Below are 13872 nucleotides of genomic sequence, written 5' to 3'. Positions count from 1 at the left end.
AACACTTTCCAACTGCACCTCCATATTACCCACATAGCATATAAAGTCATATAATATCCCTACTTCAAATGAGAGATCACCCTGAGGTAACCTAGTGAAGAACTGTGAGAAACAAGGGCTTTTTGCAGTGCCCCCCCACATTTTGCCCCCATTTTTTTACTACAAGATGCTGCTTTCTGGCTGATTGTGCCCTGGGTTCTACTAACCAGACCTAGGGTCTGTGCTCTAATTAAAAGTACATGGTAATTAGGTGTAATTACAATTGGTACTGGCAACCTACCTGTAAGTCACTAGTATATGGTAAGGGTGGGCAGGGCTCGCAGAGTTGCTCTATGCGGAATCCTGCGGAGTTGCAGAAAAACTCCATGGAATTCCGCGGAGTTCCGCAAGTGGGCAGAGTTGCTCCATTCGCCCATCCTGGCAGAAGAGCACTTACTTTTGTAGGAGCCAAACCACCGCTGCATGATGTGCAGGGGCAACAAGGTCCATCAGGGCACCCTGGATGCCTCCAGCCGCACCCCGGTCACCTGCCCACCATACAGTTGAAGGGCCCAGCAGGTTCAATGCCCAGAGTGACCTGCACCTGCCACGGAGCCGGCCTAGTGGCTGCACAGCCCCATGATGTCCCCCGCTGCACGGTACTGTCCTTAAATATCCTGGGCCAAGCGAAGGTGGTGGCTCTGCCTCAATGCCTTACCTTACTGTCCGCTGCCTGTAGGCTGGGGCAGAGAAAAAAACACGTCTCTTAGCTGGAACCCATTGTGCGGTTCAAACCTCGTTTTCAGTCAGTTTCTCTTGCAAACTGAAAATGAGGCTTGAACCACACAAGGCATTCGAGCTAAGAAAGCTGCACGCCCGAGGCGTCAAATCACTCGGAGTCTTGCCTTTCTGAATCTCCTGACTAAGATCTTTACAAATGGAAAAATGTCAAGGTACTATCATATCACACATCATCGGTGTGAATATGTGATGTTGCAACGTGTGGTGTTACCACACGGTAGGTAACAACGCGGTTGTTACATTGTCCGCGTTGTTACCACACATGGCATTACATCGCAAGTCGTTTCAATGACTTGCAGTAAATGGCGTGCTGGACTTAGGAATAGTATAAATTACTATTCCTACTCTAGTTAGCACAACAGCAGGGAAGGTGTTGGATATAAAGTCCAACACATTCCCTGCTGTTGCACGCCACCTAGCGCAAGTCATTGAAATGACTTGCGATGTAATGCCATGCGTGGTAACAACGCGGACGAAGTAACGTCCGCGTTGTTCTCAACCTGCGTGGTATTACCAGCGTTGTAAACACTGTCTCCCCATTGGTGTGCATCTACTGAATACGCAGTGCAGAGAACACTCTATCTAATGAAGATCCCATTGTCCCGAGTCCCGACTCCTGGTGCAGATGGGGCAAACTCCGCTACGTGGCAGAATCAGACTTTTTTTTTTAACTCCATGCCCTGAGTAGAGGTGGGCGGAATTAGCTTGGTTGCGCTACGCAATGTTCCGCGAAATGGTAAAACATCCTCGCGAGCACGCAGAAATTCCACGAACATGCGGAATTGCTTGCTCGCAATGCTTTTTTCCTGTTCGGGAATGCTGTTTGCGTGCTCGGGGGGAAATATCTCGCGAATACGCATTTTGACAACGCGAACAAGCAAAACATTCCGCGAAGCCGCGGAACGCAGAATTTTGGGCAATTCCACTTTCTCCGCGGAACACGAAATTACCCAAATTCCGCAAATTCGAGCGGACTTTACCGTCCAGGCCTAGCTCTGAGCGGAGCGCAGAATCGCAAAATTTCACAAACTCCGTCCGCGGAGCAGAGTTAACCACCCAGACTTAGTATATGGTAGGGCATATAGGTTTAGAGGCCCAGCAGGTTTAATACATTTAAGTATGCATTGCTCTGTTGACTGCTGTTATTTTAAAGGCAGCCCAGCTTTGCAGGCTGCTTCTAATATTAAATTGTATGCAAATTCGAATTAAAGGCACTTCTAGTGTCTAGAACTACCTATATTGTACATTGAAGTTACCCATAAGGTATCCCGTATGTGCCCCAGGAGTAAGGTGCCTTGTAACTATAAGCAGAGACATTATAAAATATGTTTTATCTGCCAGGGAAAAACTGCCAATTCGTTTTTCCCCATTGTAGCACATTGACTCTATATTCTAACATGGGAATACTTTAATAAAGTATAACTATTGATAGAAATGAGCTAAAAAAAATCTTATAGTATGCAAACGATGGTTAGAATAAATCCAACAACATGCCAAGTTTAGATTTGTTATAACTATCACGGACAAGAAGTTATAGAAATTGATTTTATGATGTGCTAACATCCAGCCTTCCAGCAGCCATTCCTGATCGGCCCGCCTTTGACAGGCTGAGCCAAACTATTCTGATGAAATATGAAGTGGCCCGCATAGAGACAAAGGACATCTAGTGGAAAGAGACCCGCTGCTGCAGAGCAAAAGGCAGGATGGGGGTGGAGTAGCCAAACTAGTCATCCTAAGAGAGAATGACAGTTAGGGCAGGACACAAACTCACCCCCACATCATGCACCCCCGGCCAGACAGGAGCCCCAGTGATTGAATTGACAGAGAGGCTAAAAGGGGAGTGTTAGGGAAAGTTAGCCATGCCAGTTGGATGGCTTAGCCAGATCTTGAACTCCAGTAGAGAGTTTTTCCATTTTGAATTTTCAAGGAATACTGCTTTCTGGGACTTGAATATGCCACACTTTGAAGACAGCTATCATACTTCTGGGTGGGACCCTGTACCCCATTGGTCAGGGCTGCCCCCCAGCTTGTCACCCAGGAATGGTGAAAAAATGGGAGAGGCACCCAGCAACTCCGATTCCTGCCTTGAAACTACCAGAAGAAGATGGACTGCTCTGCTGGTTTCTTGGACTGCACAAGTGACTCAAACTTTGACTTTGTCCTGGGCAAGCGTGACCAGATGTCCCAAGTTGGCACCTTTTGTTTTTAGGCACTGGAAAGTTTTTTGGGGCCTAGTACGAAAGTTCACCCGTCACCGCAACGGAGCACAGGACCGACCGCCGAAGTTGAGGCGGTCATGCCAGGCAAATTAGGATGCACCTGCCAAAATGGTGGCCGCATCCTCGACATTTACATTGCGGCGGACGGTGCTGTAATCAGCACCCACTGCAATGTTCATGCCCATGTTGAGCATTGCCATGCACAATGTGACAGGCACTGCGCACTGCCTGCCACCTTGTGCACGGAAATGCCTTTCCATGGCGGAGTCTCCGCCATGGAATGGCATGCATCCTAATATGGATGGCGGTGCCTGCAAGGCACTGCCACCATTACCCATACCTTTCCCGCCCGACCGGCATTCTGACCGGCGGAAAAGCGGCGGACGGTCTTTCCGTCCGTCGCGGTGCCTCTCGCCATACTAATATGGCAGGGGTGAAGATGGGTCATTTAGCGGGCGGATTGCCACCGCTGGGCCGACGGTGACCACCGCCGGCTCGACAGTGGCGGTCTGGCCGTGATCATCATGGGCCCCTTAATCTTTAAAAATTCATATCTCCGGTTCCCTACATTGGATTTTTGTCATTTTGGTGTCATTCTAATCATAACAATATTTCATATTTGTATACATGTATGGTGTTGGATTTCTATTGTGTGTTTTGTCTTATTTATTTAATGTATTGGTGCTCCTAAATGCTTTGCACACCTGTCTCCTAAGTTAAGCCTACATGCTCGCAGCCTGCTTCCAAGGACTGGGCAAGGGAATCATTTATTGAGCCCTTGTCTGGACCTTATATTGTGCTTGTGTCCTTATTACTAGCGGTAGTTACCTACCTACACCTATTAATGAACCACCTTCCAACAGGAACTCAAAAACATAAACAGAAACATATTATAGTTTTTGGGGGGGGCCAATGCAGCCATTAATACCAAAACAAAATCCCCAGAACTTACACACAAATTAATTACAACACAAGGGATTACCTGACCATCTTAAAAAGAATGACCAGTTTCTGAAACCTTAAAACACTCAGCCAGCAGCATCCAAAGATGCTAGCACACATCGTTCAGATTTAAAGCCAACAGTACAATGGTATGTAAAACTCACTTGCACTAATAAAACACACTAACTGCAGGTGTGAGTCTGCTTGATGAAATATGATAATGAGCTGACTTTCATCGAGATCTAAATCTCGGAGGTCAATCAACACAAACACTTTCTTTATCACAGAAGTGATTCACTTCTCCCGGAAACAAGCTCAATTTTTTGGGGTACAATCCTAGAATTATCAGTAACTTATTAGCACTGGCCCCAAAAAACTCATCTTAAGGGATACCGATCAATGGGTTAATAGCTCTGAGAAAAGATAAATATTTAAAAAAAAACTAGAGGCACTATTAAATATAGCAACGTATACAGTTGAACAAATCTGGAGATGTCGTTTAGAACTAATATCGAAACAACAATCTTAACAGGGCTACTCCAGTTTCGGCTCATGATGATGAGGAGTATAATGATTTTTTATTTATAGAGCACGAGCTGCCACCCAGGAAAGTGTTCTGGTACAAGAGGATTAAAGGTTGGGTGAACGAAAGGTTTATGTGATTAGATACTGTGTGGGTAGAAGTGAGTCTTAAGTGCTTTCTGAAATTATACATGATCTTCAATCGTCCTTAAGGGTGTGGAATGGGAACTCCATATTTTGGTTGCCAGATATAAAAATGATCAGCTTCCCAGTTGTGACTTGTCAACGCTGAGCATTTTCGAGAGCATTTTCAAGAAGAATTGAAGCTGCCGAGTGCGATGGCACAACTCCATTTTTTTTATCTGAAGAGTGGGCCAAAACTGTTTATACCCTGTGTGCAATACACAATGCCAGCAAGAAAAGCTTATGTGATGTGAAATGTGCACATGTTTTGTTAGGTTATAGATTAGTCATACTGTTGCATGTTGGATGCAGACAAAGAAAGGCATCAGAAAATTTGGCAAGCCAAGCTATAGGGAGTTGAAGTAACCCAGCTGTGCCTAGATTACTACCTGAACTACAAACTGGTAACAGAAATGTTCTAAGAAAGGAATAATTTTCTTGAGAAGCCTTACAAGGTAAAATAAAAATAATGACATTCTGTTGATTTGTGGAGGGAGTGAAAGTGACTTCTCGAATCACAATCTCAGGTTTTGGACATTTTTTGCCAGAATCAGTTGTTCACGGTGTTCAGATAGTCATTAGAAAGTTGGTTGTGAGTTTGAGTTTTTCCCTAGCAGGAGAAACTTTTTTTTGTCAGTGATACCTTTCATGAATATTCTCACATCTATTCAACTGCTGCAATTAGACATTTTGAGATGTTCAGATAAAAGTCAACTATGATCCTGTGTACTATACTATAATGTGTTTATGCAATATTCTGTACACTTTAGCAGCAGTGGTGATTGTACACCAGTAGAATCACAATTGTTGCTACATGGTACATAATATTGATTTGCAAGGACTCACATTACGTACATTGATACAAATCAACAGAGTATTGGCAGAAAGGATGCTTGAATGAGTGGTTGGCTGTATGCAGTAGTTAAAATTGTTAATAGTTTCTTAATAATTTGAACAAGTCATATTTTTTATTACATCAAAACATTTTTTTTATTTAGAAAGATGTTGTTTGACATATTTTATATTTAATATATCATATTTAAATATAGATTTGGAATACATTTCTAGTGTGGGTGATATGTGTGCAAATATCAGGATACACAACACATAATAATAATGGTGTTATATTTATACATTGCTCCTTCAATTATTGTCTTGGAGATCCGAATTACTTTCAGAGTGAGTAATATTGTGACACTATACCCATATTGAGCTTTTATAATGAAGTACAGAAGAGAGTTTTAGTTGGTGTTTAATAGTATTGTTCCTTTGTAATAAGGGAGATTACTCTTTTTCTGTTTCTGCTGGGTGATCACTAGTATGCCTACTACAATGACATAAAAAGTAGGTGGCCTCATGACTCCAATAAGAACACCCAATTGACCAGAGAGGACAGGAACGTGCAGCTGCCTTTCAGGTGAAAGACCTGGTGCCTAGAAGCCTCTTTGGCAATTTGGAGGCTGTAGTAGTGTCCAGAAATGACTTTTCTAACAGGTGCAGAAAAGGGAACATTAGGGTCTTATTTAGAGTTTGGGAGGAGGGATATGACATCAAAACTTGGCAGATTTATTACAAGTACCATAGGCTATAAAGCACTTGTAATAAGACACGTGTGGCATTCGCCACTTTAGTGACAGCGTATTCTGTCTAAGTACAAATTAAGTCCTCAATTCTTTTTCTTCCACATCTGGAGATTTGTGGCAAGATTTTGAGGCTTCCATAAAGGTGTCACACCATAGGTTTGTATAATAAACATGTATAGTGAGCTTGAAACTTTTTCTTGGGCTTAAAATGGTTTCACTAAGCCCTCATGGTAAAGTTACCCGGCTTTGTGTAGCCCTGCCAGGCTGCAGCTACCAGTCTAGACCCTCTGGAAGATTTTAAGTACCAAAAAAGGGATGAAGGTAATTCTAGTGATGGGGTGATGTAGCAAATAGTATTTAGACAAAATATTAAAATTTTAATACCGATCTATATAAATATTGAGTTGCAAATATCGTGGTACAGAAATATCATCATCAATAATATAGTTGACAAGCATATAGATTTTAAGTTAAGTAATATTGATATTAAAAATATAAAAGTGTTAATATCGATTACAAAAAAATCTATGTTGTTAATATCAATGTTAAAAATAACATTGCTAATGATATCGATTTTTAATTATTTTGTGTATTTTAATATATATGTTAATCGTATTTTTAGTAGTTTTTAAATGCAATTTAATAGTGTTTTGTCATTTTTAGTCTGTAGTCATGTGAGTTAGGGTGGGAACTAAATTATTTATAGTTAATTAATTATTTTCTTCCATTATTATTAATGATTTAATTGATAATTATTTATGTAAATTGTATTTTTTTTTAGCTAAGTTTGAGATGTGGGTTGTGGGCTGTTTAGGGGTATAAGGTGGGAAGTAAATTATTTATCATTAATTAGATATTTTTTAAATGATTATTAATTATTTAATTGATAATTATTTAGGTAAATTGTATTTTTTTTAAAGTTAAGTTTGAGATGTGGGTTGTGGGTTTTGTAGGGGTATATGGTGGGAAGTACATTAATTAATAATTTATTTTTGCCGCTCGCCGGACTAGCTTGCTGGATACTACGAGGCTGCTGTTTTCCCCTGCCTGGGTCTGCTGAACTTACCGACTCTGCTCTTGGGAGGTTGCTGTACAACATCGCTGCTCCGGGACTGCGAGGACCAGGGTGCTCGCTGTTGTCTTGATCCAGCACACCTGTGTCCTCTTCCCGGCCCCTCCCCCAGCCAGTACATTACCTCTCGCGGCCCCCGCTTCGCGGGTGCCGCTCGCCGGACTAGCTTGTTGGATACTACGAGGCTGCTGTTTTCCCCTGCCTGGGTCTGCTGAACTTACCGACTCTGCTCTTGGGAGGTTGCTGTACAACATCGCTGCTCCGGGACTGCGAGGTCCAGGGTGCTCGCTGTTGTCTTGATCCAGCACACCTGTGTCCTCTTCCCGGCCCCTCCCCCTATTTCCAACTTCCTTGTAATTTAAGAGTCCCGCCTCTACGCGCCAGCGGAACGCGCCCGGAGCGAAGACCGGGCTAAGAGCGGGCCGTTTGAGGCCGTGCGAGGTCTGGTCGGGGCCACCTTCTTTTGTTCTTTGTCCAATATTTCTGTGTTTGAGCCTAAATTGTTAAACCATTTTATTATTTTATCCCCACTGTTAAGTCAGGGGGTTGCCCTTGTTGTTGTTGATAAGCTATGTGCACCAGGTTAACACGGAGTAAGGCTGCCAAGGGCGGTCTCCCAATTAATGGTCCTATGGACGATTTTATCACCCGTACCAACACAGCTATAGACCATGAAATTTCCAAACTTCAGACTCGTGTCTCCCTGGAATTGACATCCGCTAGGAGACTGTCCCAGGTAATCAACCTGTCAAAAAAATCCTCCCTGGGCCATATAGCTACCGCGGTTACCCCGGTGCGTCCAGCTTTCCCCCATTGTGTAGTCACGCAGGTTGATGTCCACCATACCCCGACTTTTCCTTCACTCCCCTCTACTTTAGAGCCATCGACTCAGGATAGTACAGTGAATCTACCTACCATTTCTCTCAAGCAGGATGCTAGTTTTAATTCTCCCATCCCTGCAATTCTTTCACCTAGGTGCACCATTAGCAAAGATAACCAATCTAAAAGAAAATGCACCTTCCGGTCTGCTTACTGGCGTAAGAAGGCTAAAATTGCGGTTGCACAACAGCTGAAATTGTCTAGTGTTCCGGTTTCTAATCCCACAGGAGGGTGTGTTTCCAGGGAACAACCACAATGTGAGGGAGTTAAAGAGGGGACAGTTTCTGCTTTCTCCACTGCCTTTTCCACCACTATGGCAGAGGATGAGGGCTTACACGCAGAGAGTGTGGAAAGGAATGAAGGGGAATTTATAGGTTTAGTTTGGGAAACTCTTAAGAAACTTCTTTCCCCCCTTGATCTTAGACTCTCACGCATTGAGAATAATTTGCTTGAGATGGAAAAGAGCATTGTTGCTCTGCCACTCTCGGCCTGAGAAGTCTAGAAAATCAGGGCTTTCCTGTAGTTGAGCCATCACCTCATGTCCTAATTCCTCAAGTCCCGCAATCCCCCCCTCCAGTATCAGCTTTTACACGATCGGTTCCTACATTGGGGACTGTGGGTGTGGATCTTACTACCACCGCCCCTAAACTTAAGGCTCCCAAGCGCCCCACCCCTCAACCATTAGTTAAACCCAATGCAGGCGCACCGCATAGACCCCCTCCCAGTGAAGTGGCGTACCATCCAACTCAGAGCCCTCCTGTTAAGAATAACTTTAGAGGGGGCTACATTGATCTCCCTCCAGAGGCCAATGATTATGTGGTTGTGTTGACGGGCGTCCCCCAGATGGGAAATGGCCAATATGAGAACCACTGGTCTCTGAAGAATAAGATAATGCATTGGCTCAATGTGAATAGACCAATTCCCAATGGCCGGAGAAGTAGAGTCTTGATGGTACGTAGAATCCCCTGGGTGGGTCCCACAAGGAAATCTAGTCCCGGGGACTGTATAGTGGTGACCTTTGAGGACCCTCATACGGCACACCACATCTGTTCCTGGCCTATTGGCGAAGGTTCTCTTGTTATACCTAGGCCATTGTCCTTTTTTTATCCACCGCGCCCTAGATTTACACGGGAAGAGGACTGGTCTCTAGTACACCACCATAATTGGAGGAGTCATACCAAAAAATTCCAAGATTCCCCCTTAAACTGGAATGGCTTCCCAACCTCGAATAGGTTTGCTGGTCTTGAGGAGGTAGATTGACTCGTATGCCAATCTGCTCTCCAAGTTCCTTTACCACAGGTTATAGGGCTCACAGAATCTTTTCCTGTGTTGATTGATCCTTCTGTTGTTCGTTCTCTAGGCCTAGAGGGAATGCATTTTGTTTCACCTACAGAGGCGGGTTTGAATACGTCATGTATTTTTAAATCCCAAGTCGTAACGGAACGACTGTACCTACCTCGTATGATTCCCTCGCCTCCAATTCAGAATGTTTCAACAAATAGGAAGTTGACTGATGCAGCAATGGCTCCCTACCACCACCAGACTGAGCCACTGCTTAGGTTAAATAGAACTGCTGCGGGGGTGGCAGGACCTGTGTCCAATTTAGCTACACTAGATAACCCTCTAAGGCAGATTACCTCAGACGACCCCTTGCTAAAGATTATAAGTTGGAATGTGGCAGGGCTCGCCCGCAATTTTGAAATTCCTGAATGGAATGCCTTTTTGGCCTCTTATAACATCTGTCTTTTGCAGGAAACTTGGTGCCTTGAACCTAGGCATAGAGTGGGCTTTACGACCTACTTCGTCCCAGCTTTCCAACAACATGGATGTAAAGGTCGCCCGTCTGGTGGCCTTCTTATATGGGTCAATATCGCACTAGGTTTAAGTGTAAGCCAAAAGTCCACTCATTCTCCTGATCTTCAGAGGATAACCATATTATGCCCAGGGGGAAGGAAGCTAGAAGTTTTTAATCTCTATTTAAGGGGGGCCAGGGGCGGGTCATCAACTCTATCCTCTACAGGATTAAACAGTGATCTAGCCGCCTGCAGTATTGATTCTTACGTTCTTCTCGCAGGCGACTTCAATTGCTGTTTTGAACCTTTGGCTAGGGAGGATATTTTGGACACCTGGGATGAGGACACAAGGAGAGGTATTCCCACCCTGACCCTAGACCCGATCCCTAAATGGTCCCAGAGTGCGGTAGAAATCAATGCACTCTGTATGGAACACGACCTAAGATCAACCAACGGACGATCTAAATCGGATCCTATGGGTGCGCATACCTACAACAGGATGGGACATACCTCCAGAATAGACTATGTTATGTTGAATTACAATTTGTGGTCATTCCATTATGATATGGAGGTTATAGCGTCTTGTGATAGCGACCACAATCCTCTCTCCTTAACCTTGACTCCGCCCTGGCAGGTTGGGAACTTAATCAAGTTTCCCCACAAGTGGAAAACCTCTCATGAACTTGTACCTTCGTCCTGTGGCAGGCGCCTAAAGTGGGCTAAAGTAGCAGCGGACGAGGAAAGGATGGCTCAGGCAGGGACTATCATGTTAGCGGTGGGGCTGCGCCTTGATGCCCTGGGTGCTACCAGCCAAATTGTTTTACCAATATTCACAGAAACCATTGCGGTATTAAGCGATTTGTTTATTATACCCCAAATCAGCGCGAGGGTTTCTGCGAAAGGTGCTCCTAGGGCAAGAAATAAGTGGTATTCCTCTAAATGTCGGGTTGCTAAGGGGGAACTTATTTCCGCAGTGAAAAGCAAGGATCCAGGCAATATTAGATTGGCGAGGAAACTCTATAAAAAAGTTGTAGCAGAGGCCAAGGAGGCCCATGAATACAGTTTTTGGTGGGATCTAGTGGAGGCAAGCACCAGGAAAGACTCCAAGGGGTTCTGGGATCTGTTGAGAGCTAGGGACAAACCTCTTGATCTCCAGTTTACTTGTAATATCCCTGGTGATGTCTGGTTTGCCCACTTTTCCAAACTGTACTCCGTCCAATGTGGGGCATCCCATCTTAATACGGGTCTTCTCGCCAGTTTTCCAGCCGAGATTTCCACTAATGACTGCCCCTTCGGCACTGAGGAAGTTGAAAGGGCAATCAGCTGTATTGTATATAATAAGGCTGCTGGACCTGATGGAATTCCGGGCGACCTGCTGAAGAAATATCCATCACTGTGGAGTAGATTAATTGCCTCACTCTTGAATGAGGCTTTGCTGGGAGGTTCTCTCCCTGACTCATGGAGGGGCGCTGAGGTCGTCCCTATTTTTAAAAAAGGTTGTCGGGACGACCCAGCTAACTATCGCCCTATTAGCCTGCTCGACTCAACACAAAAGGTCGCGGGCAAAGTGGTATTAGGCAGGATCTTGCAGTGGGTCGAAGAAAACCGGGTTTTGTCAGATTTCCAGGCAGGTTTTAGGACAGGGATGGGTACCATCGAGCAGACGTTTCGCCTTTTAATGATATATTGGAAAGTGGTGTTCTGGGTGGGGGCAGTTTGTATTTAATCTTTATAGACTTGCGAACTGCCTTCGACCTGGTCCCACAAGTCCAATTGTGGAATGTCCTCGATAGGTTGGGCATACCTTCTTATTTGTTGGCCTTGCTCATAAAGTTTCATGAAAGCAACTTTGCTCAGATTAGATGGGGTACCCAGGGGGAAAAAACATCTCGCATTCCTGTAGATAGGGGCGTCCGCCAGGGGTGTGTGCTTGCCCCCACTCTGTTTTCTCTTTATGTTAACGGAGTGGTGGAGCATCTGCTTCAACATCCGTCAGATGCACCATCCTTGGCTGGTAGGAAAGTTCCTACGCTCCTATTTGCGGATGACACCCTCCTAATCTCAAAATCACCAGCAGGTATCCAAAAGTTGCTTTCTAGCTTTAAGACCTTTTGTGACATCAAGGGCCTGTCCATAAACATAAGCAAGACCAAATTCCTTGTTCTTAACCCCCCCCAGGAAAACTGTTGTTCCTCCTACCTTAGACTCTGTTCCTCTTGAAAGAGTCAATGAATTTGACTATCTAGGCATTCGACTGTGTGTTAATATGAGTTGGAAGGCGCACCACCAAAAGGTGTTTCTGACCCATAAGAGGGTCACAGGGGCCCTGCTCAAAGAACAACGTGCCTCATTTTTAAAATCTATTGGGGCACTACTAGACATTTATAGGGCAAGGGTGGTGAGTGCAGCATTGTATGGTGCGGAATTGTGGGGCACACAGAGAGTTGACATCTTGACCCACCTCGAAAACAATTTCTATAAAGATCTTATGAAGTTACCCCATAGTACCCCTACAATTCCCCTCTTGCTAGATGCAGGCACACGCCCAATTTGCGAGCAAGCTAGGCTACGTCCCCTTTTATTATGGGCCAGGATATGGAATGTCCCTGAATTGAGTAGCTATGCAGATGCCCTAAGCGAAATCTTATCCTTATCTGGCTGGTACAAGGTAACCTGGCTCAGGGAGGTTAAGCGACTTCTTTATGAGTTGGGTTTAGGAGATGCTTGGGTCAATAGAACAGCACCTTCAAAACAAATGCTAAAGAAGGCTTATTTGCTTTGGGTGGATAATGAGAGGTTGTGCAATCCTAATCATTGCAAATCTGTTGCCCAGTTTCTGCTAGTTAAGGAGCTCCCTTTTAGAGAACCTTACCTAGACTCAATCCATAACCCGGGTGACAGAGCATTATACTTTAAATTTAGGGTGGGTGTTCTTCCTTTAGGATTTCTAACTTCTACCTGGAAACCTCCATTCCAAACTATACCTTATTGCCCCTTTTGTGACTCAAGGGTTGAGTCCATAGCTCATTTGTTGTTTGAGTGCCAAGCTTATGTTGTGCCTAGGTTGAGATGGTTGAAGCCTTTATGTAGGAGTCTGGGCACAAGATCATATTTGGAAGCTTTACGCATATTGCGCTCAGATGCCCGTCCTTTCTTTGCCTGCTGTATGGCTAAATTTCTGGGCTGGGCTTGGAGGATAAGAACTGCAAAGAAACAGTTGATACAGTAATGTGTTTCTGCTTGTATTGGCTTTTAAAACTTGGCTATTACTTTATGTTTAAAAAAAAAAAAAAAAAAATTCACTGTTGATTCTGTAGGCTTTTATACTGTGTTTTGTCAAACTGTTCTTTTTTCCTCTTTTTTATTGATGTTATGTATTACTTTTATGACATGTCTTTATGTCGAAATAAAGTTCAAATACAAATTTATTTTTAGCTAATAACAAATATTTAATTCATAATTATTTATGTTAATTGTATAATTAATAATGTTTTTGAGTTAAGATTAATGTGCAGGTTGTGTGTTTTGCAAGGGGCATAGGGTGGGATGTAAATTATATATAAATATTTAAAAAATATTTATTATTATAATTAATTATTTAATTGATAAATGTTTGGGTGTGGTGTGTTTTTTTGTATGGGTGAAAGGTATTTAGGAAATGAAATATAATAATAAATGTTAATTGATAATAATTAGATAATAGATAATTAATTATGCAAATTGTGTAATTGTGAAACTCTTTAGGGCATATATCAGGTGTGACTTGTATTTGTAGGGGTAAAGTGTGGGCAGTTAATTAAATACAATTAATTTATTATTAGTTAATTATTAATGTACATTTTTTACTTGATAACTAATTATATACATTTCGTAATTATTATTTTTTGTAAATTCATAAA

The 13872-nt window shown here is 43.4% G+C and overlaps 1 protein-coding gene across 1 annotated transcript in view; it reads left to right on the top strand.

Annotated features, from left to right (window-relative positions):
- Positions 1 to 13872, top strand: part of LOC146798111 (cytochrome P450 2F3-like) — a 287191-nt gene that overhangs the window by 14625 nt on the left and 258694 nt on the right. The gene's annotated exons all lie outside the window — the stretch shown is intronic.

Source organism: Triturus cristatus, chromosome 9 (genome assembly GCF_964204655.1).
Source record: "Triturus cristatus chromosome 9, aTriCri1.1, whole genome shotgun sequence".
NCBI lineage: Eukaryota > Metazoa > Chordata > Amphibia > Caudata > Salamandridae > Triturus > Triturus cristatus.
Note: the sequence above shows the minus strand (reverse complement) of the source record. Positions and strands in the feature narration are given on the sequence as shown.